Source organism: Halichoeres trimaculatus, unplaced genomic scaffold (genome assembly GCF_033239565.1).
Source record: "Halichoeres trimaculatus isolate MK-OKI-2021-1 unplaced genomic scaffold, fHalTri1.1 fHalTri1_scaffold_13, whole genome shotgun sequence".
Lineage (NCBI taxonomy): Eukaryota > Metazoa > Chordata > Actinopteri > Labriformes > Labridae > Halichoeres > Halichoeres trimaculatus.
The window spans coordinates 15,578,292-15,599,037 of record NW_027437191.1 but is presented as its reverse complement, the minus strand read 5'-3'; the positions used below and the strand labels follow the sequence as shown (position 1 = coordinate 15,599,037).

Below are 20,746 nucleotides of genomic sequence, written 5' to 3'. Positions count from 1 at the left end.
AAGGGTGAAGTTTTTCTTTATCTTCAGTTTCTAGCAGTAACCTTAAAGATTTTGTGCCTCATTACTCTGTTCAGGAATAGATTGGTGACTACATCCATTTATAATCCAGTGCACCTTTGTTTTATGGTATATCTAAAGCCCTGAAAATTTTCTGTAAACCCTTTAACCCCAGGCTCACACTGAATCCTGTGCGGGTCCAGTGCAGCTTCCGCATGTAATCTGCATCATTAAAATCACTGTTGTAGGCTCACATGAGCCCCCCGTGGTGCGAGTCTGGTTGTGGGAGCCGTACGGCAGAACTGAAAGAATCCCCAAAAAGTCCATTTCCCGCACGCCAGAGAGGGTCTGCGTCAAGCTGAATGAAATATGGTGAGCTATTCAGGAAGTGAATTTCTGGGAGGCATGAAGGTTTGTTGTTTATTTAAATAAAATCAGTGTACAAACAAATGTAACTTGACTCTTCTTTGACAGCACAGTCGCGCTAATAGTAAATGTAAACATTACATCGCACCCGGTGACACGAGGTCGCAAAAGTGAGCAGCACAGCATCTTCTTAGTCATTTTGGTGACAACAATGGACGACGAGAGACTCATCCTTAAAGTGGAAAGTCAATCCATTTTATATGACACATCCCATCCTAATTATAAGAATAATCCAAGAAAAAAAAAAAAAATGTTATTTAAAATAATAAAAATTAGAGGAATTAAGGTTTGTGTAATTACTCATCGTAGAAGGAAACAACAATTCCAAAAGCACTTGACAACACAAGCGTGCAGTGTTACAGGCAAATACATTAATTGTTTACATGTAGTTCCTGTATATGAGGCGTGTTCTCGCGCGAAATCCAGACAAGAACGTGAACCCGCGTGAGCTTCTACGGCGAGTGCCCTTTCCGACACCAGAGCCAGCTGCAGCCTTTATCTGGAGCTGATGTGAGTGGCAGCTTGCAGATAATCTGCACGGGATCTGGACTGCAACCGTTCTGGAGCCAAAGTGAGCGCGGCGTAACAATGAGATCCCTCTGATGCTTTGGAAGCTCTGACCTGGGACCATGGTTTTTGATGTAAGATGCAGCTAAAGCCCTGTTTCCATCAAGCAGTTTGGATCAGAACAGTTGGTTGAATTGGTAAAGCCTGATCCTGTTTGTGTTTCCACATCCAACCATGCCACCTCTTGGTAGATGGCGTGTAAGTCGGATGCTGATTCAACTTTTCAACATGAGTTTTAATGTAATTGGTTAATTCTGAACACAGCCACATCCAAAGTTAGAGGAATTTGTGACTTTTCATACCCACTGTTTATGAAGACTCTCTGTGTGAAAGTCTTCCAAAGATTGGATGTATCCATGAGCAAATCATTGCGTTTTGTCTCTTTATACTAAAGTCATCACTGAAGAAACATCTGTCTATCCTCATGTCTGCCTTTTTCAGGGGCAATGCACCATAACTTATCTTAGAGCCTCAGAAGATCACCTGAATCCAGACAGATAAGAAGATTACAGAGAAAGACAAAGCCCCAGACACACACACACACATACACACACACGTGTTGCTGTGGTACTGAACAGAGCACCTATAGTTTCTGAACATTTGGCAGGTATCCCTCCCTCCTGGCTATGTAAAGCCTGCTCATAACCAACATATGAGCTGTTGTTTGCAAAGATGAACAGCTGCTGGGAGTGTCTTAGAGAAGCTGTATGTTTTATGCCAAGGTACACACAAGACACAAGAGATCCATTTCCTCCGGTGTGCTTTGCAAAGACAAGGCTTTGACAGCTCTGCACAAGCCTTCCTAGCATTTAATGCCAGGTTTTTCCCATCCCTGACCACAATATATCATGTTCTCTCTTTATTTTCCTACATCATATCACAGCAAGAGAGTTAGGGTTGCCTTTGTTTGACACAAAGGTTGCAAGTAAGTCTTGCAGTTATGATGTAAGCGAGGACACATGACCAGGCAAGATGAAAACAGTGGAAAGGGTAAAAAAGCTGGCAGACAGTCTACGGATGAACTCAGACTGACAGAGGGAGAAAACAAGGACTAAACACACCAGGAAGGTCAGGCACTGGAGAGGACTGTTACAGCAAGGCTCAACAGGAGACAGGAGGGAAAATGCACAAAGACAAGGAGCTTTGAGGATGTAAACAAGAGGGGAGGCTGAGCAACTCAGTGAAACTGGAAACGAAGAATGGATCTAGACCTTTGCTTTTGGAAAGTGCACTTAAAATATCAACCTTTCTCTCCCAAAAAAGTTGCAAATCGTTATTTTGAGGTCAGGATGAAAAACTTATTGGTCTTTGTGGGGAAGTTTTTCTAATGAGAAGCGCTCTGCGATGAACCACACAGCTCAGCCTGGTGTTAATCAGCAAGAGAGATACTGTACATCTGTTGGTTCCCACTGAAACCTCAACGACCTCAAGAGTTTGTATCAGAATTTTTGGCCAGTGAATCTGGCAAAACAACAAAATCAGCTTCCTCCCTACTTCAGCAGATGGTGCGGCAAGGCACACACCAGGTTTAATTTTGAGTTGTGATACTGACAGGGTCAAAAATCAAGCCCCATTCTTGTTATATGACAAACTTAATTCACTGGTTAACTGGTGTACCAGTTCTATTAGTGGTATGCCACTCGTCTTGGACTGGTATAATCTGTTTTCTAACATCAGTTAGTGCTGTGAAAAGGCATGCCTTTATCAGACTGACTGACATATTTTGTTTTTATTGACAATATAACTTTAGCACTAACAAAAATGAGTGTATATAGTATATCATGTGGTCTTTTGTATTGTATACATGCATTGTATACAGAAAAAACAATAAACATTCCTACAACCAAAACTTTGCCTTTGTCATCTTTTCTTCTACAGAGTAACCGAGTGTTCTGAAAGTGGCAGCCAATTATCAGTAATAGAGTAAGCAGTTGATTGAGGTTGATTGGCTAACTTTGTCAGCATTAGCCTAGCTTGGCCTGTCCCAGCCACCATGTTCAGTCTGACAAAATCAAAGCCCAAGTTTTGGGTCAGTTTCCTCTTTGACTGCAAACAACTTAGATCCTTGCCACTGCCTACTGTACACATGAATGTTTCATTAAATCATTGGAAGCTATGTAAGGAATGATATATGGTTTGCTGTTGTCTATGCCAAACAGATACCTGACATCAGACAATTGGACTTGAGTCATAGAGACAACTTGTAACTCAACTCGACTTGAGGGTAAAAAACTTCAGACTCAACTTGACTTGAGACAAGCTGAGTCCGACGACTCTTAGCATGTTCACCATGCTATAGGTTCACACTTTTATTGATTGAGTGATTGATTGATTAATTGACAGGTGTATAGCAAGATCACAAGCATGCAAGCAACAAGTGGGCACACACAGCACAGTGCAGCTAATAATGGCGACTGCCCTCAAGCCTGTAGCCAGTTCTGCTGCTCCAAAAGTAGAGCAGTTTGCGTTTAAAAACTTCCACTCAAATGGAAAAAGGAGAAATGCACAATGCAAGATATGCAACGCTAAAATAAACAAAAAAAGAGGGAACAACGTACAACTTTATTCGCCATTTAAAGACTGCACACAAGCCAAGGAAATGAAACCAAGCTAACACAGTTAGAAGTGTATGAGCATATGCATGTGTTTGTTGGTGATAAGTTTGTCGATCATGTTCTGAACATTGTTGTTAATAATAGGACAAACAATTTCACTCACTACTGTTCGGGAACGTTGCTATGGGCCACTGTAGCCTTTGTGACAGCATAAATAACATCCATCATTGTTAGCAAGCCCCTGTCTTTCAACACTTTGTCACTCGTCAGCAGAGCAAATACCCACGCAAAACCTATATTCCTTCTCATTTAGCCTCAGATGAGTTTTTCCTCTAGCTATAGTTGCATTTAGTCCACGCTGTTATTCTTTTGGAACGAAGATAAAGGACCCTATACCAGCAAAACAAATGCATACGGCCAGGCAGTAGAGGCAGCTATATTTGCGCCTGATGACAAATGACATATTAAAATATAATTATACCTCTTCATTACAATATATGGTTTAATTCATGCAGTGTTGCAGACCAATCTGCGTGGTACTTTTTGACATTTACTTAAGGAAGATAAGATTTCTCTTTTCAAGATATAAGCCCATCGACTCAACTTGACAACCTTTGTGACTCGAATTGACTTGACTTGCCCACAACAGAGAAACTTGAGACTTGCTTGAGACTTAGACCAAATGACTTGTTACTCGCTTGGGCCTTGGATCGGAGGGACTCGAACAATTGTCTGCCTGACATGGTGAGGTAACACCCCTCCACTCACGTCTGATTCCAATTTTCATAGCCAACTGTTCACCATACATTACTCTCCACTACTTTACATTCTCATGCCACTCCAAAAAAATGCAAATTGCCATTTTCTAGAGAATATGCCTATATTTTCTCTGATTATTCACTCATATGTTAAGCTTTACAGGAAGAATTTGACTCAGCACTTGTAAAAACCCCTGTAGGGAACTTTATGTTATCACTGTTCGAGGCTCTGAAAATAACTGCATATACATAATCGGTCCTCATACTATTGGTTTCTTGTGCTTTAGTGGGCCGTAAAGAAACATCAGTCTGTTTTATATCTGGAAAAAAAACTCCTCACGTGAACTTTCAGTTTGCAGCGTGTAAAGACCAATTTGTTTCCCCCCTCTCTTTCAAGAGGGCAATTGGTGATTTACCCTCAATGTGATGTTTAAAATCGCACGTTACCATTAAGCATTATAACACACATGACAAGAAGACTAAAGATATTTGAGGAAAAAAAGATTTCGTTTCTATCCACTGTGTGTGTAATGCCCTTTTCAAATAATGATGTTGGAGAATTTCTCCATGCTTCATTATCAGGAGGGAACTTTAGCCTGGCAGAGGACCCCCATTAAGTAAAAAACAGCAGGAATCGAATTTAGGGAGAAAAGCTCTTTGATACATTTCTTTGCTGATGAAATGTATCCTTCTTCTTCTGCCTAGCATGGAGCAACTTCATGACAAATCTATCATTTGAGCAGCAGCCCATGGGAGACCCGCCTTGTCATTTTTCTCCCCTCTTCCTCTCCTCTCAGCCTCAGCGTCAGGGAGGAGCAGAGAAGGGGCTCGCTTTAATGCCTCTCGCTTTCAAAAGGAAAGAAACCCATCGACTGGGGATGTGTGTGTTCATTTCATTGGTTCGGTATTTAACTAGAAGGGAGGGTTGGGAAGTGTAAGGATTAGCCGACAGACACACAGCGAGGAGATCTGTCTGCTGCTGTTGACTCTGTGGGATCCCAATAGACTCTGAGCACACATAGGGGAGCAGAGGAGGGTGACGAGGAAGGCTGCTGGTGTTTAAAAGCATGCATGTCGATGTGTGGACGAGCCTCAAAACACACTTTCACACTGATAAATATTAAAGCAAGTATACATGCACACATTGAGGATATACTGCTGTTTTAATGGGCTCCTTTCATTTTAGTCATATTTTCATGCCCTCGCTGATACTAAATGGATTGAAACCAAAGCTTCATAGAGCAGATTGACTCCCACCCACATAGGAAAAAAACTCTGAGCAGTGTGTAAGGATTGAATTCATTATCAGAGCATGTGTTTGTCAAGAAGTGTCCATATGCCCATGTATGTGTCAAACTGCCTGTTTTTGAGTTTGTGTTGTGGGAACTTTTACTTTTAGTTTTTACTCTTGTTTGGAAACAAAGCTTTGACTTTAATTTATCAATCAGTCAGACCTTCTGCAGAGGATTATTCTGCAACATCCCAGTAAGCTATTCAAGCATTTTTTGTGCGGTATGGCAGATTTCTGGTTATAAGACGTTTCTAAGCAACTATATTGTGCCACTTTTTGTATTTCATTTTATTTTATTTTATTTTGGGGGTTTTGACTGTTACAAGAAAAAAATCTAGTTATTTGAAGATGTTGATCCAAACTTAACGATAATATGAATGTGGATTTCTTTTTCCCATTTCCTGACCTTTAAATCATAAAGTGAGACAGTGCACAGAAGACTAATTGATGGAAGAAGCATTACTGACTCACTCACTCACGTCGCACATTTACTGTGACATTTAAAGCTGCGCAGATCAATATTCTTTTAATAACAATGGATCACCAGGCTAATGTATAAATGTGAAGGATGCATAATGACAAACAGGAAACCAGATACCGACTCTGCTTACCCCTGAGAAGAACATTTTTATCCACACTGAGGACAGAGTTTAGCTGCAAATCATAATTATCAAACATACAAAAGAAAATATGCAAAAGATTTAATTGCAGTTGTGGTGTGTTTTTAAAGTCCTTAAATTAAATGTGGATGTGTGATGTGTGATGTGATGTAATTTGATGGAATATGTGGTGTTAAGACAAACAAGGACAAAAAAAGTGTACAGGTGCAGGCAGGGGTACGTCCAGGTCAAGCTGAACTGAACCCAGGTTACACTCAAGACATAGCTCGAGGCATGTATAGGAAAACAAGACTCACCATGCCTACACCGTTTTCTTGTTTTACAGATAAAACAGCCACACTGATATTACAAAGATGTCAACAAGCTGTTAATCATTAGAGAACATTCACAAGCAACAAAGCAAAATATTCCCCTTCAGTGAACGATAAAAAGAGAGATGCTGGTTGTGTAAACAGGTAAAAGTTTGCTAGCAGGTAAATCAAATCAATTATAAGGTGGCAGTGCTGCATGAACAAAGAACAGACTGAAGTTCTACAACCCCAACACTGGATTAAGTAATGACAATCACTCCACCACAGGCAGCTAAAGTTGTATTTTGGCCCATTCCAAAATGGCTGCTCTCATGAAACCACTAAGACATTTTTATTTTTTTTTTAGGATAACATTGATAACTTTTAGGACTTTGCAGTGAACATGACTCTCTTTTTTTAAAATGTATACACAATAAGTATTTTTTGCATTGAAAGAATGCATACTTACTACTATACTATAAACTGTACAGAAAAAGTAAACCATATATATATATATATATATATATATATATATATATATATATTATGGATGGCCAGATACTGGCACCAGGTAGCGGTATTGGGCCAATACCAGCTTTTTTTTTAAGGTATCAGTACTCATGAAGGCTGCAGATACTAGCAGCAGATACTCTAGGCAAATAAAAATCTTACATCAAGCAAGTCTTCCTTATTACTAGATTCTGCTAATTGCTGCAGTTTAAAACCACTGCAAATGTGTGCCAGGTCCTTTTCAGGCACTATTAATGAACCAGGAGGAGTTAAACGTTTTTATTTTGCACTTTGGTTTACTTTAAAAATACTTAAACTCTGACAGTTGTTAGTTTTATTGTGCACTTTTATTACATTTTTTTTTTTATATTGATCAAAAAAATTCTAAACTCAGAGAGTTGTTTGTTTCTATTTGGACTTAATGTCATAGCGACTGTGCTGTCTTTGATCAAAATGATCTGTCACTGTTAATTGAAATTTTATGGATCAAAAGTGCCAGTATCGGTACTTGGTATCGGTGAGTTCTCAAGACGGAATGGTATCGGTCTGCAGGGGGTATCGAACATCCCTTATATATATAAATATACACACCCTTTACACACGCTTTCTCCCATTTATTGGTGAAAATCAACCCGCCCTCACTTCTGAGAGACTCAAGGCTTTTGGGAGAGCTCTTCTCATGTGCCTCAATGCTATTAAACGGTTTCAAATTAAAAATGCACTCGGAGGTGTTTTACTTAAGCATTATATAACTTTTTCTTGATTCTCATTGGCTCTGACCTGTCCTATTGGACTGAGTTGCTGGAATACTTTCAAGAAAACTAACATTTTTCAGTTTCAACATTAGATTTTTTTTTTAATATCTTTGCACCATTTAAAATAGAAATCATAGCGTAAATGATTTACAGATATCAAATTATGTTTGTTCCTTTTAAACATTTAAATCAGGTTTGCCACTAATGTTTGCACGTGTAGACTATACGTGTAGACTATTAGAAATGCATGTTTGTATAGGTCAGTTGTAAATGTCATTTAATGCCACAGCAGAAACTGGCCTCAACTGTTAAATGTTAGGGTGCTACATTTCAGTGACCAGAACAATCCTTCAGACTAATAGTCACACAGTATGTTCAGTTGAAAGGAGAAGAACATGTGTTTTCTTCACCTTCTGCCCTTCCACACCCTCCCTCAGCTTGATTTAATGTGTGTGTTTGTGTACAAGTGCAACCATGTGATACTTCTGCATGAGTGGGCTTTTTGCATGTGAAGAGTGCAGCTGTGAGGTTGTGTGATGATTCGAGCGCAGGTGGCACACACATTGGCCAGTCCTCTGTGTGTGTGTGTGTGTGTGTGTGTGTGTGTGTGTGTGTGTGTGTGTGTGTGTGTGTGTGTGTGTGTGTGTGTGTGTGTGTGTGTAGCTGTGATACTGGGCACAGCTGTGGTGCAGCATTATACTCAGCATCAAGTTCAGCTCAGGCTTTTCATTCATCATCCCTGCAGTTCAGAGATCCTGCAGTCATTTGGGAGGATGTGCTTCAGTAACCAGCTCATCCTCAGAGTCACTTCTCATCTGAGCAGGGCTCTGCTGCACCTCAGCATTAACGGTAAAACAACCAAACGAAAACATGTACAGACTTCAAATCCTTAGGAACCTTTTATATGAAAATCATTTCTGGTGATGATGATTCCCTTTCTAAATACTCGACTGTTTATGATAAGTTTTGAGCATGCTTTTGCTGGAGTTAAACAACTCAAACCAAATATGAAAGTTTTAGCTGAGGATAAAACCATGCAGAAAATTGCAGGACAGAATAGAGCCAAAACAGTAGATATTGCTTGGCTGGCTACAAGTTGCAACTGGGACTTATTGATACATGTAAAGCAGTGGCAATTGCCCCAAGACTGCAAGGGAAGCTCAGTTCCCCCTAGAATGTCCCCCGAAAAAGTGGTGATATGTTCTGCTGTGTGTACATTTCATTGACAAAATATGCGCTAGAATTCCTTCATCTTTTGTCCAGAATCAGCTACCTATCACAGGTAACTGGCTCCACCTCCTTCTCATTCATCCTCGCAGTGTCTCAGCACTTTAACACAGTCGGATGCTGAGCGTCTTCTGATTTCAGCAGGGAAGCGTAGAGTGGGTTGTCCCACTGTGGAAACTGGAGAGTCATTGGATAAACGCTGGGCTTTGTCCCGCCCATCGGACGCTCAGCGTCTCTGGGGGTGTATGAGACAGTGGGCTGGCCTGGACGCTGGGCTTCTGCATGATGATTGGATGATCTGTCTGAGTCCAAATCCCTTTTTGACTGACAGTAAAGTGAGCCAGTCAGCAATCTTGAAGTATAACCCTCCACCAGAGCATCTTCAGTAGAGAGGAGCTTCTCCTGTTTAAAGCGGCTCAAGTGTTACACCCGCAACACGATGGGTCAAGGCTGTTTTAGCAGTCTAGCTCTGCTGGCCATTGAGAGAACACTGGTAAAATCCCTGGAAAGGACACCTGGTTGGTACGACAGGGTCACAGATCATTTTCTTGAAACTGAACGAGGAACTGAGGGTAGAATTTAAGTTTAAATAAATAAACAGATTTACGATGTAGGTCGGGAAAAAATGAGCTTCCCCTCCTTGACTGACCAGCAGCCGCCACTGATGTAAAGATGTATGAGTACTGAACTACAACTCAAGAGGATACGCTACAGCCTCAGCAATGACATTGATCAACACTTATGGATGAACCATTGATCTAAGCATGATTCAATGTTTTGGTATTTCAGTTGTTTGAGATTTTTGTGTTAGCCAGCTTAAGTAACAGTAACACCTTTTGTAACCATTATTTTACTTCTCCTTTTACTTCTCCTTCTCCCTCTCCTTTTCTACCCAACTTTGGTCCTCCTAACCCATTTTCTTTTGGCCTGGTGTGGCTAGCATTGCATGCCAATTGTTGTGGCTCTCAATCTTTGCATTAGCTTTATCAAAAAGCTTGTGGAATTAATTAATAATACCAATGGTGTTGCAAAAACATGTGGCAGTATCCAAGGTGACTCTTTGAATCATAACTGTCAGGTATAGTTAACATTTTTATCACTTTTTTCTCATAGCCATTATTAATGCATCAGTGCAAAGATCTGGTGTCCCAAACTTCCCCTTGTCTGTGGTTTGTGACTGTGACTGATTTTAGGACCCAAGATAAAAAGCTTTAGGATGAAAAGAACAAGCCCTTGATTTTTTTCCTCACAGAGATTTATGTGCAATCTTGGACTGCGGCTCAGTGGGGCCTGATGTCTGAGGCCGGTAATCTCAGCCGTGGATTTAGTGCTGGAGTCGGAAGGTCAACAACCTCTCCATTCACACAGAACTCTTAAATGATAGATAACTAGAGCACAGCAGCACACCACAAATCTCGGCCATATTGTGCCTGCTGGTAAGAAGCAACAGCTGCCATGTGGGACCCTTAAATGTCCACTAGTCAGTTTTTGAAGACATGTTGACATACTGCTGAGTCACAGCTGCTAGCTAGTTTAAGCTTCCTCTGAGCAGATTGCAAAATGCTCTCTTGAACTCCTGTCATCACCAATTTTGTTATCAAGTCTCACTTATAACAGTTGGTCCATGGATATTCCCTCATAGATTTCACGAGGTAACTTGGGATCTTTCCTGCTTCCTGGTTCGCACCGAAGGTTCTCCTCTCTCATCTACAGTTTGTTGGGTCAAGTTCTTTTTCTGTTGACTCTTGTTCACAAAGGCATCCTCATGTGTCAGCAACAAACAGTGTGTTATCGCTTCTGTCGTAATCCCTCAGTTTTTAGTCTGGCTTTATATTTCGCTTGGGTTCACATCTGCAGATGGTGCAAATCAAGAGCTTTTTTAAGGATTAATGATCACGATAAATGTGTTGGGCTTAACATAATAAAGTTCCTCCATGTGCAGCTGTGGAAAGCATAGCCTATGTGCTGGTTCATCAGGCATCATATTAGTCAGGGATGGCGATTAATATGATTTTTACTTCAGCCAAGGAGGTTGTGTTTTTGGGAGAGTTTGTCTGTCTGTCTTTGAACAACACAACTAAAAAAGTAACAAACAGATCTTGATTAAATTTTCAGGAATTGTTCAAAATGGGACAAGAAGGAAGTGGTTAAATTTGAGAGGTGATACAGATCACTGTCTGGATTCGGGATTTTTCTAAACGTTTTTTTTTCTTGTGAGATGGGGCTGTTTTCATCATACCTGTATATAACTCCACGAAAAATGGTCTGGTTGCTTTGCAAAACAATACAAGACAAGGTCACCATAATTTCTGTCAGATGTAAAAGTACGATCCAGATCCTGGCAATATTCTGGAAACTTAAGATCCAGAATATGTATGTACTGGGTCATTATAGTTTTCAACACTGTCAGGTAACACATAATCGTACAAACCTGCAACTAACACCAAATTGTAGCAGACAGTCTGCCGACAGGGAGTATAACATTAAAGTAGGACTAAAGTGTTGCGTGACAATCACAATATGCTTGGTGGAGGTCTGCGCTCTCCGAGTGCTTTTCTTTTTTTTTTTAGTAATGCCCTGATCGATTCTGCTTATCGATCCATTTCTTTATTATTATTCCCTTATTAATCACTTCTCTGAATTTTCTCCGTACAAAAATGAGCTTTTTTCTGTGTCAACAACTTTCAATTGAGTTAATTAGTGAATAAATATGACATTGGTCATTGGATCTGGATATCTCTGGACGTAAATTAATAGATATAAGTAAAAATCGCACATCACATGACATGGATGTACTGTTTTGCAATATGTTATGGACTGAAGAAGGCCATCTAGCATCTCAAAGTGATTAGTTGTTTGAAAGCCTGTCGTAATTATGGAGCCAGCCTGCAAGTAATCTCAAATTTGGAGGTTTCAGTGTTGTTTACAGAGAGTAATTGTGAAATGCTTCTTTGATGAAAGTTGAAATCCTGTTGGCCTGTCTGGCAGTTTTGACACAATGTAAGGAATCGATAAGGGAATAGCTAAGCATAACCAGTGCTGATGGATTGAAAGATTTCTTCACAGGAACTGTTTTTGATACCGAATCCCTTTTGGGGATACACTTGTTACTGACAAGAAACATTAGAGAGTTCAACTGGGTGCCCTCTACCAGCTTGAATGGGCATGCTGTATTTTGTTTTTTCTTCTGTCTGTGAGTGTTTTTTTTTCTTTTACAAACCCTTCCCATTATTGCACCTGACTTGGATTTTGGGGAGTTTCAAAGCGATGCCACCACAGACTGTTGCCTTTACAATCTTCTAGAGTTGGTTTTGTTAAACAAATCCATCACTGGCATCTATCCATTTCTAATCTGCTAGCTTTCAAAGGATACTCTACACTTCTCTATTTGCCCGGGTCAATCAGTAGCCTGATTCCTGAGTTCTGAGTTGATGATTAAAATTTCAAATACACATGGCAACAAAGCCGAGATGCAGATTTCCTCAGATAATACACATGCACAGAGAACAGATGGTCCACAGAAAAAAAGGCATCACATGAGAAAAGCCACACAAAATGAGCTCCAGACAATAAAGTCTCACCGGTGGTCTCTAAACTGAAGAAGTTTGCCTTCAGAGTAACTTCGGAACTCTTTTCAAACCAATGAAACCAAGAAGTAGACCATCCTTGGTAGACAACTTTCTGTGTCTGAGTTCTCTACTCAAACATGGTAATCCTGATTATTCAGCACAGCTCTCCCATCTCTCTGAGCAGTCATATACTTTGAAAGCCGCTGGGACAATTACTGAGACACATTGACACGAATATTTAATTATAATCTCATTAAATGATAATCAAAAACGCTGCCGTTATAATCCCAGCAGGGCCCCTACCTCCACATTTGCCATCAGCTTAGCCAGCTCAGGGGCCTATTGGGCCTGCAGGGCTCATGTAGACATTGAGAACTGTTGGCAGCACAGGCATCATATGAGCTCATTCAGAGGTTTGTGAAATATGGAGAGGATCACACCTTCTCACTTAATCAGTTATTACTCTGGCATTTTATTCATACTGGGCCTCTGTGAACAGATCGATTCATGTCCTCTGATAGCAGTCGCGCTGGATTTAGCATGCATTTGTTAAATAAAGTCAATCCTTTCAGCCAGGGCTGGGGCTTTAACATGTTATTTTAAATCCAACTTCTTTCAACACATTCGACAACTTGAAGATAAAGGGTGAATAAATGCAGATTTCCACAGATGAGTTGAAGGATCGAGTCTCAGGTCAAGCAGGGTCCAGATTGTATGTGGAATCTTCATGTGTCTGTTTTAACTCCTGACTCTTGGCTATTTTGTAGGCTGTACGGTGGGTTATGGAGGTTCAATCTCCAAATAACTTTATCTGTTCGGGCTCAGCAGCTGGCTTGTTGGCATTGAAAGAGAGGTCATCAGCATCTCATCTTGACTTGGTTCAGGAGATCCTCTGCTGTTTATTTCATGCTGAAAATTTGGGATGTCAAATTACGTTTTTATGGGTACGGTCATTCAGGGTTGAAGGGAATGAAATCTCTGGCAAACTTGAAGAGGAGTCTCTCTTTAAACAAGATATTGAGATGAATTTTCCTTCTGTTACTTGTTAGTAAACACAACATTCAAACTGGGCTCCTTCCCCTTGGCTCAGTGCCAGCTGCAGCGCACACCCACAGCCTCCGACAAAGCTACATGAACTAATTCCCTAGCCCAATAACCACCTGTAGCATTGCGTTTCTACTTGGAAGAGACTCGAAAGCCGTACACCTGACTTGGCATGTTAGCACAAGCTAATCACAGGTGTTTGACAAAAACCTGGTTAGCAGAAAAGCCAACTCACATCAATCCTCATCCTGTGCTGTGCCCTTCAAGTGCCCGAAAGCGAGTGGAAGTCGAGTCAAGCTTCACCCTCGCTGAGTAAAAAGCTCTGTACATTTGGCGTTTCATTTCACTTTGATTGTGTTTTTCTTGCTCCGTTCTATGACCACTATTTTAGCCGCTCAGGTTAGCTCCTTCCACTTGTTTTTATCAACACGCAAAGTCACTTAGACACTGGACAGGCTGTGATTGGCTGAGGTAACCACATCTACTCTCTGCCCAGAAGCAACTAAAACATCAATATACAGGCAGAGGAAGGGTTTAAGGCAGACACAGACACTTACACGAGCAGGATTTTACTTGTAAAAGTTGACTTTTTGGGGAAAATACTACAGACCCTACCTTTCAGTCTAATTTTCTGTTGATACAAGCTTTCAATCTATTGGGGGCGCAGTTATTCAATTTTAACATGAAATTATCTGAAGATATGTACTATATTCCTATTGACTGTGAAGGGTAACATTATGCTCTACAGTGTACAGCCTGCCAGATTACTATTAGTAAAAGAAGAAGCACTTCAGACAACACTGGATGTTTCTCAGTGCTTATATGTCTTGCATACCAGTTATAGCAATCCAAAAGGTGACACCTTGTAATGTGGAAAGGGCCAAGCAACGTCAGACTGACAACAAAAAACTTGGATGAGATGGCATCGCAACCCGGTGGATGGAAAATTTGAGTAAAAAAAAATTAGATAGAAGTTTAAGAGCATTGTTAGGATCAGTATTCATTAATACTTGCATGATGAGACGGTAGTTAAGTTTCAGTTTCTTTTCTCTCAACAGGCTCCACTCACTCACTTCTGTCAATTGCACTCTGTCCCTCCCCCTCCACCCTGCTCATCTGAGTGTCTTCGTGAGGATGGCACAGAAGAGCTATATTTGCTGTTATCCTAAGGTAGCTGACCAAAATACTGAAGCTTCAGCTTTTTTTCAGTAAACAAATAAGGTACTGTAAAAATGCCACAGTACAAACATCTATAAACAGCCTCGTAAACAGAACTCCAAGCTGCAAAATAAACGGAGGGAGGATCCCCAAAATACAACCAGACCCTGGCCAGAGTCCAGAATTAATTTATTTTTTCAAAGTGAATCAAAGTTGTAATTTTAACACTCGTGTTTATAAAAAGTCCTTAAGACCTTGAATTTAGAAGTTGCGTTTTGCAAACATGGCAGCTAAAAATGCAATAATGTTCCTTAAACTTCACCTTACATTTAAAGATTTTATTTGGTTAAAAATAAACATGATTTTGTTGTTTAGGCTAAAGTATTCATCTAATCATTGATTCAGTTGGCCTGTACTGCCATGATGCTCGAATGTGAAAAAGCACTGAATGGTTTTTTATTTGATCCAAGAAGTGGAGATTAAGTTGTATATTTGAATTGTCATATGCCAGCTTAGTCTGAGCAGTGGGTCACCAGCACAGAAGACTGAATAGTGGTGATATTGCCAGTGTTTTGGCACGCTCAGCAAACCATTTGAAATCATTTAACTGTAGACTGTGATCCATGTTGTCTATGGCTCCTCCTCTCTGGTGCCAAAAATGATCAAACTGCTGATATTTCTTTGGTCAAGGTTAATCTAACACTGTATCGCTTCATGCAGGTGTAAATTTGGCATAGGTTTAAATCTAAACTGTTCTACTTGTGTCTCTGGACCTCCAAGCTACCAGAAAATGTTAGTCTATCAGACTACTCTTTCGTAGAGTGGTGGTTGTGATTGCAGTCTCTCTTTGGCTTGCTGCACAAATCAAAGCTTAGGTGTACTACTTCTTTGATGAAGATGAGAGAAAAGCATTTCAACCAGGGGAGGGGAAAACTCTCTCTGACAGTGACTCACTCTGGAGCAGCAGCTCTGAGGTCTGTCTGAGAAAAGGGTTGGCAGAGGTGTGGAAGTGAAAGCAGGGGAGAGCTTTTGTGTGAAAGTATATTAAACACCAAGTAATCCCATGCATCAAGTTGTTGTTGGTTTGGATGACTCAGCTCAGACTGATACAGCATACAGAGTGTAAACAGATTTTTTTTCCATTTTCAGTCACAAAGGAAGCTCACAGTATTAAAATTCTTCCTCCCTCGTTTCCTGAGCCCACAGTCCTCAATCTATTCAAAGACAGCTCCCAAAGAAGTCCCAAATTGTGCTAGCTAACCAAAAGCCACAAGCTACACATCTCATTAAGTTTTATAACTCAAATGTGAGACAGACTCTTTGTCTCCCTGGTTCAATTACAGCCTTTTCTTGGACTCTGCATAAAGATATGTCGACAGCCGGGCTCTCAGTTAAATTGGGAGGTAATCCTTTCCTCTGAGATGTTAACACTTCTTTTTGTCAGGGTAATGGCAATAAAAGGGTGTCACACATATGGAAGAAAGGTGTATTGAGGATATGGAGCAGCTCAGCTGGGATAGTGAATATTGTGTCACAACATCCAGTCATTGCCACTTACCTGCTCTATTGACTGTTAAACAACAGAGCCCAATAACAGAGGACCTTGGAGGGGGAAACAGCTCCTGGTCTGCCCATTTGGTAATAAACAATATGTGGCTCATTTCACACTGTTCAGGTCGTTCCCACAGTGGCACCCAAAGCTGAAACATAAAGTAATTGTTACATACAAAAACTGCACACAGAAATTTTTTTTTAGGTCATATGACTTTAAAGTAAGGCCTCATTTCTTTTGAGTGTGAGTCTTGATGTTTTGAACATGAGTGAAAATGTCCATTAAGACCATCAAAAGCCCTTTATGACATAACTGCATTGCTTTTTAGGCAAGGCAAGAGCAAGGCAGGTTTATTTATATAGCACATTTCAGCATGGCAATTCAAAGTGCTTTACAGACAGAACAAATAAAAAGACAACAATTAAAATTATATTAAAAAGCAGATTAAAATTAAAAAGATACAGTAAAACAATAAGATTAAAAAAAAAAAAGTTAAAAAATAGATTTTAAAACTGATTTTTAAAACTGATTTTAAGATAAGACTGGCAGTGCAGCGTTAAAGTGAAGATATTAAAATAAATTGTTAAAATGCTCTAATAAGAGGCAGCTGTAAAAAGGTGAGTCTTGAACCTGGATTTAAATGAGTTCAGAGTTTCAGCAGACCTGATATTTTCTGGCAGCTTGTTCCAGATATTTGGAGCATAGAAGCTGAATGCTGTCTCTCCATGTTTGGTTCTGACTCTGGGGACTAAAAGCAGACCTGATCCAGATGACCTAAGTTGTCTTGATGGTTCATATGGGATTAAAAGATCATTAATGTATTTTGGCCCTAGTCCATTCAGAGCTTTGTAAACCAACTTGAGTCTATCCTCTGACAAACAGAAAGCCAGCGTAAAGACCTCAGAACTGGACTGATGTGATCCACTTTCTTGGTCTTAGTGAGGACTCGAGCAGCAGCATTTTTATGTAACCAGTATTTTAATTTGTAACAACAACGCTGGAAAAGGCAGCACTCAACATGTCTCTGACATGGTGTTTTGATAAAGAAATTATAGACATTTCTGGGACTGGACTGAAAGACACTCAGATGTGTAGCACTGATTTACAGGAGTCATGGCTTGCTTGCTGATAAAGCCTTTTTAGTTGGGTGGTGTTTGTTAGCTTTTGTTTGCGAGATCAAAACTTGTCACATACTGCTAAAATACAGAGACAGAGGACCTGAGATGCAGGCCGATAGATTGATTGACAAAAAACAACATGAGGAAAAGTGAGGAGGCTTACTTGAGATGTTCATGAAATAAATCCTGGAAAACTCCAAGCAGAAGACCCCAAAAATCAAGAAAACCATCCAGAGCATAAGGAGGAAAGTCTAAGCATAGTGACAAAAGGAGAAAGAGGGGAAACACAGAAACCAAACACAGAAACCAAACACACACATGGTAATCAACACAGGTGTGACAGAAGCCGCAGGTGAAGCAGGAAGTAAAACTCATGTAGACACACAAGCAACACGTTGTCCAAAATAAGACAGGAAACACCTGAGTTGCTCACAAGGGTGTCACAAATTGTGTGTTTTAGTGCAACTTGTGGGATTTGAAAAAAGAAACATCAAGGATGAGACAAAGACAAGCTCAAACTTCATCTTTGTCCAGGATGCAGTTGAAAAAATGAGTGAGATTTTAAAGATACTTGTACTTTTGATAACATAACTGTTAGCATGCCAGCTGTGAAATGTTGATCTCTAATGTGATCAAATTCCTGGGTTCAAAATGTTAATATTAGTTAATATATATTTGAGTTTGTCAGACTCCTGAAGGGATCCCACCACAGCAGAAATAATAACTGTCTGCCCGTAACAGAGCTGCTGTTCTCTTTTACACACTTCACTGAAAACTAAAATCTCCAAACACACAATCAGGATCTGGTAGAATCAGGTGTCAATAAATTGAATTTGCTCTCTACACCTCCATCAGGTCTCAACAGTCAGTTAACATTCATATATAACGGAGTAAACTGCTCCTGTCCTCTACTTTACTTGAATTTGAGTAACTGAGGCTGGATTTGAAACCAACCTTCTGTGACTCAGACTTGAGGACAAAAAGGCTTAAACTTGAGGTTTGACTTAACAGTAACGCTGCTATGACGAGCACTCAAAGCTTCTTTTAAATTTAACACTGACTTCATGAAATCATTCACTTGTACACAAACAGCTGAGGCTGACATGCATGATGCAGTTAGATGCCCATCACCTAAACACATCTACATGTGGACCGAAAAAAATCAAGCTGCACTACACAAACAAGAAAACAATTCAGCCAGTTTGACAAAAGCTACTGTATGTCTAGATTTTCCTCATTGAGTTTTTACCACTGCCTTTACAGTGTTCCTAATGCGAGGCACCGCCCTGTTGCCTATGGCTGCCTTTTGCAGCAGCTCTCTCTTCTTTGTCCGTTTCTTGTAATTTTTTCGTCTCTTTTTCATAATCTTTGTATCTGGAGTGGATCATTACTTTGTATGGCTCATTTGTTGGTCATTGACACCAAACTTTTTGTGTCTTCAGTGATGTTTTTACTACTTTTTCTCCTGTGTTTGTCTGAAGATCCTACATGTAACCATGACTACATTGTTTACATGTGAACTCAGCTGTTAGCAGCCTGTAGCATGTCAATGCTAACTGGTGTAAGGCCTGATGTTTTCCTACAAGGTGAGGAGAAGGAGGTGAGGACGACGTGCTGGTTCTCAGGTGTGAGCCAAGAAGTGACAACATCGATCTGTCCCTCCATCCATCATTATAGGGAACGTAAGGGAGGGAATAGCAGAGTAGCATCATGCTATTCACAGTTATGGCTAACGGTGCTAACATCAGACCCCAAGCCATGATGGAAGAGCTTTGTCTGCTGTGAGCAGACAGGATCCAGGAGACAGAGACTGAACAGACTGCTGAAGAAGCTCAGTCCTGGACCCTGTGGAGGTGGAGGCTGGCTGAACTGGACAATGATGGACAAGCTGTCATCATCTATTTTCTTATGGACCTTTTTGCACTTTCTATACACTTTCTTACTTTTGTTTTCTTGGTTGCTGCTGTGACATCAATTTTGTTGTGCTTGTTACAATGACAATAAAGTTCTATTCTGTTCTGTTCTATTCTATTCTATTCTGTTCTATTCTATTCTAATGAGCTACAAATACATGAATCAGGTTTGAATTTAGCACAGAAGGAGGGGATCCAAAGTCTGACTCAAAGATTTATTCAACACAAACAAAAACAGCAGAAGAATGGCTCCCTGTGGACTCATCCACAGGGAGCCGGCAAAAAGTAAATAAACAGACAAGGTCCAGAAAAACAATCTGAAATCACTTTGGAGAACCACAAAGAAGACATCCACAAGAGAAAGAGGATTTGATGGCAAATTAGAAAGAAATATTCTAGAATTATGAGGATTAAAAACGTGAATAGGTAAAATATTTCAGAGCAAACTATAGAGGAAGTATCAGCCTGATTGTTTTACACAAACTCATTCAAAAGCACATTCATGGGTAAATTACTGTGAGCTGATCTATTCTCTGTGTATAAAATATTGTCTCTTACAGCACCAGTAGCTTAAATTTCCAGGCTCTACAAGTGGCTGCAGAGAGCATCACCCACAAACACTCCACTGATACGTGGAGGAATAACTCAGGCAAATAGGAAAGTAAACAGCCGTGGGTGGTGAGAGTATTAGAGAAGATTATACAGGTGGCAGGCTGCGGGGCTGCCTGGGCCCCATTAGCATCAATAGCGTCCTGGCTTTAGAGCAGAGGCGACGTGCTGCTCCTGTAAGCCCTGCTGCTGGGGCCCCCTCACACTACTCCAGGTGTTTGGATCTGCTAAGCTCTCTTACATCCACTGAGGGGTGATGTGGGCTTAGCCTCCCACTTTAATGATGGATATAGGGGGTTGCATGTGTGGAAGTGAGATCAGAGCAAAAAATGTGTGTTTATCTCACACTCAAATACATATTCAGTTTTCAGCTTTTAAAGTCTGCAGCCGTTTTATCTCACTGGGTTTAATTTTGTGAAACATTGCAGCAAAGTGTTGTTTTGGAGCTTAGAAGTGTGCGTGGATCAACTTTTTTCATTCCAAATATTATGATGTTTACATCATGTCATTTAAACTGAGTCGGTCAAAGTGATGTCTCTGTTGTTTCTGCAGTGGCTTTATTATTACTACTGTCTAATCATGTATGCATGGAAGTGGAAGAAGAGGAAGGTTTTGATTTCAAATATGTGTGTGTGTGTGCGTGGTTGTGTGTGTGAAGATTGATTGCCAATTAGACAGACAGACAGCACTCTCTTGGCCCAGGTTTTGGGACGGGTATTGACGCCCCAGGCCCTCTTGCTGTGCCTTTGTCTGGGATTTTTTTGATAGCGGGCACTTGTGTTACCAT

At 40.4% G+C, this 20,746-nt stretch overlaps 1 long non-coding RNA gene across 1 annotated transcript in view; it reads right to left on the bottom strand.

The window, feature by feature from the left end:
* The window catches only part of LOC141801526 (uncharacterized), a 92,933-nt gene extending 75,175 nt beyond the window's left edge, over positions 1–17,758 (bottom strand). Inside the window, exons 1-2 of the long non-coding RNA XR_012599403.1 lie at positions 17,601–17,758; positions 16,326–16,467 (exon numbers count right to left, since the gene is read on the bottom strand). This is a non-coding gene — a long non-coding RNA (uncharacterized LOC141801526). The remainder of the gene's footprint in view (positions 1–16,325; positions 16,468–17,600) is intronic.
* Between the last annotated feature and the right edge of the window lie 2,988 nt (positions 17,759–20,746).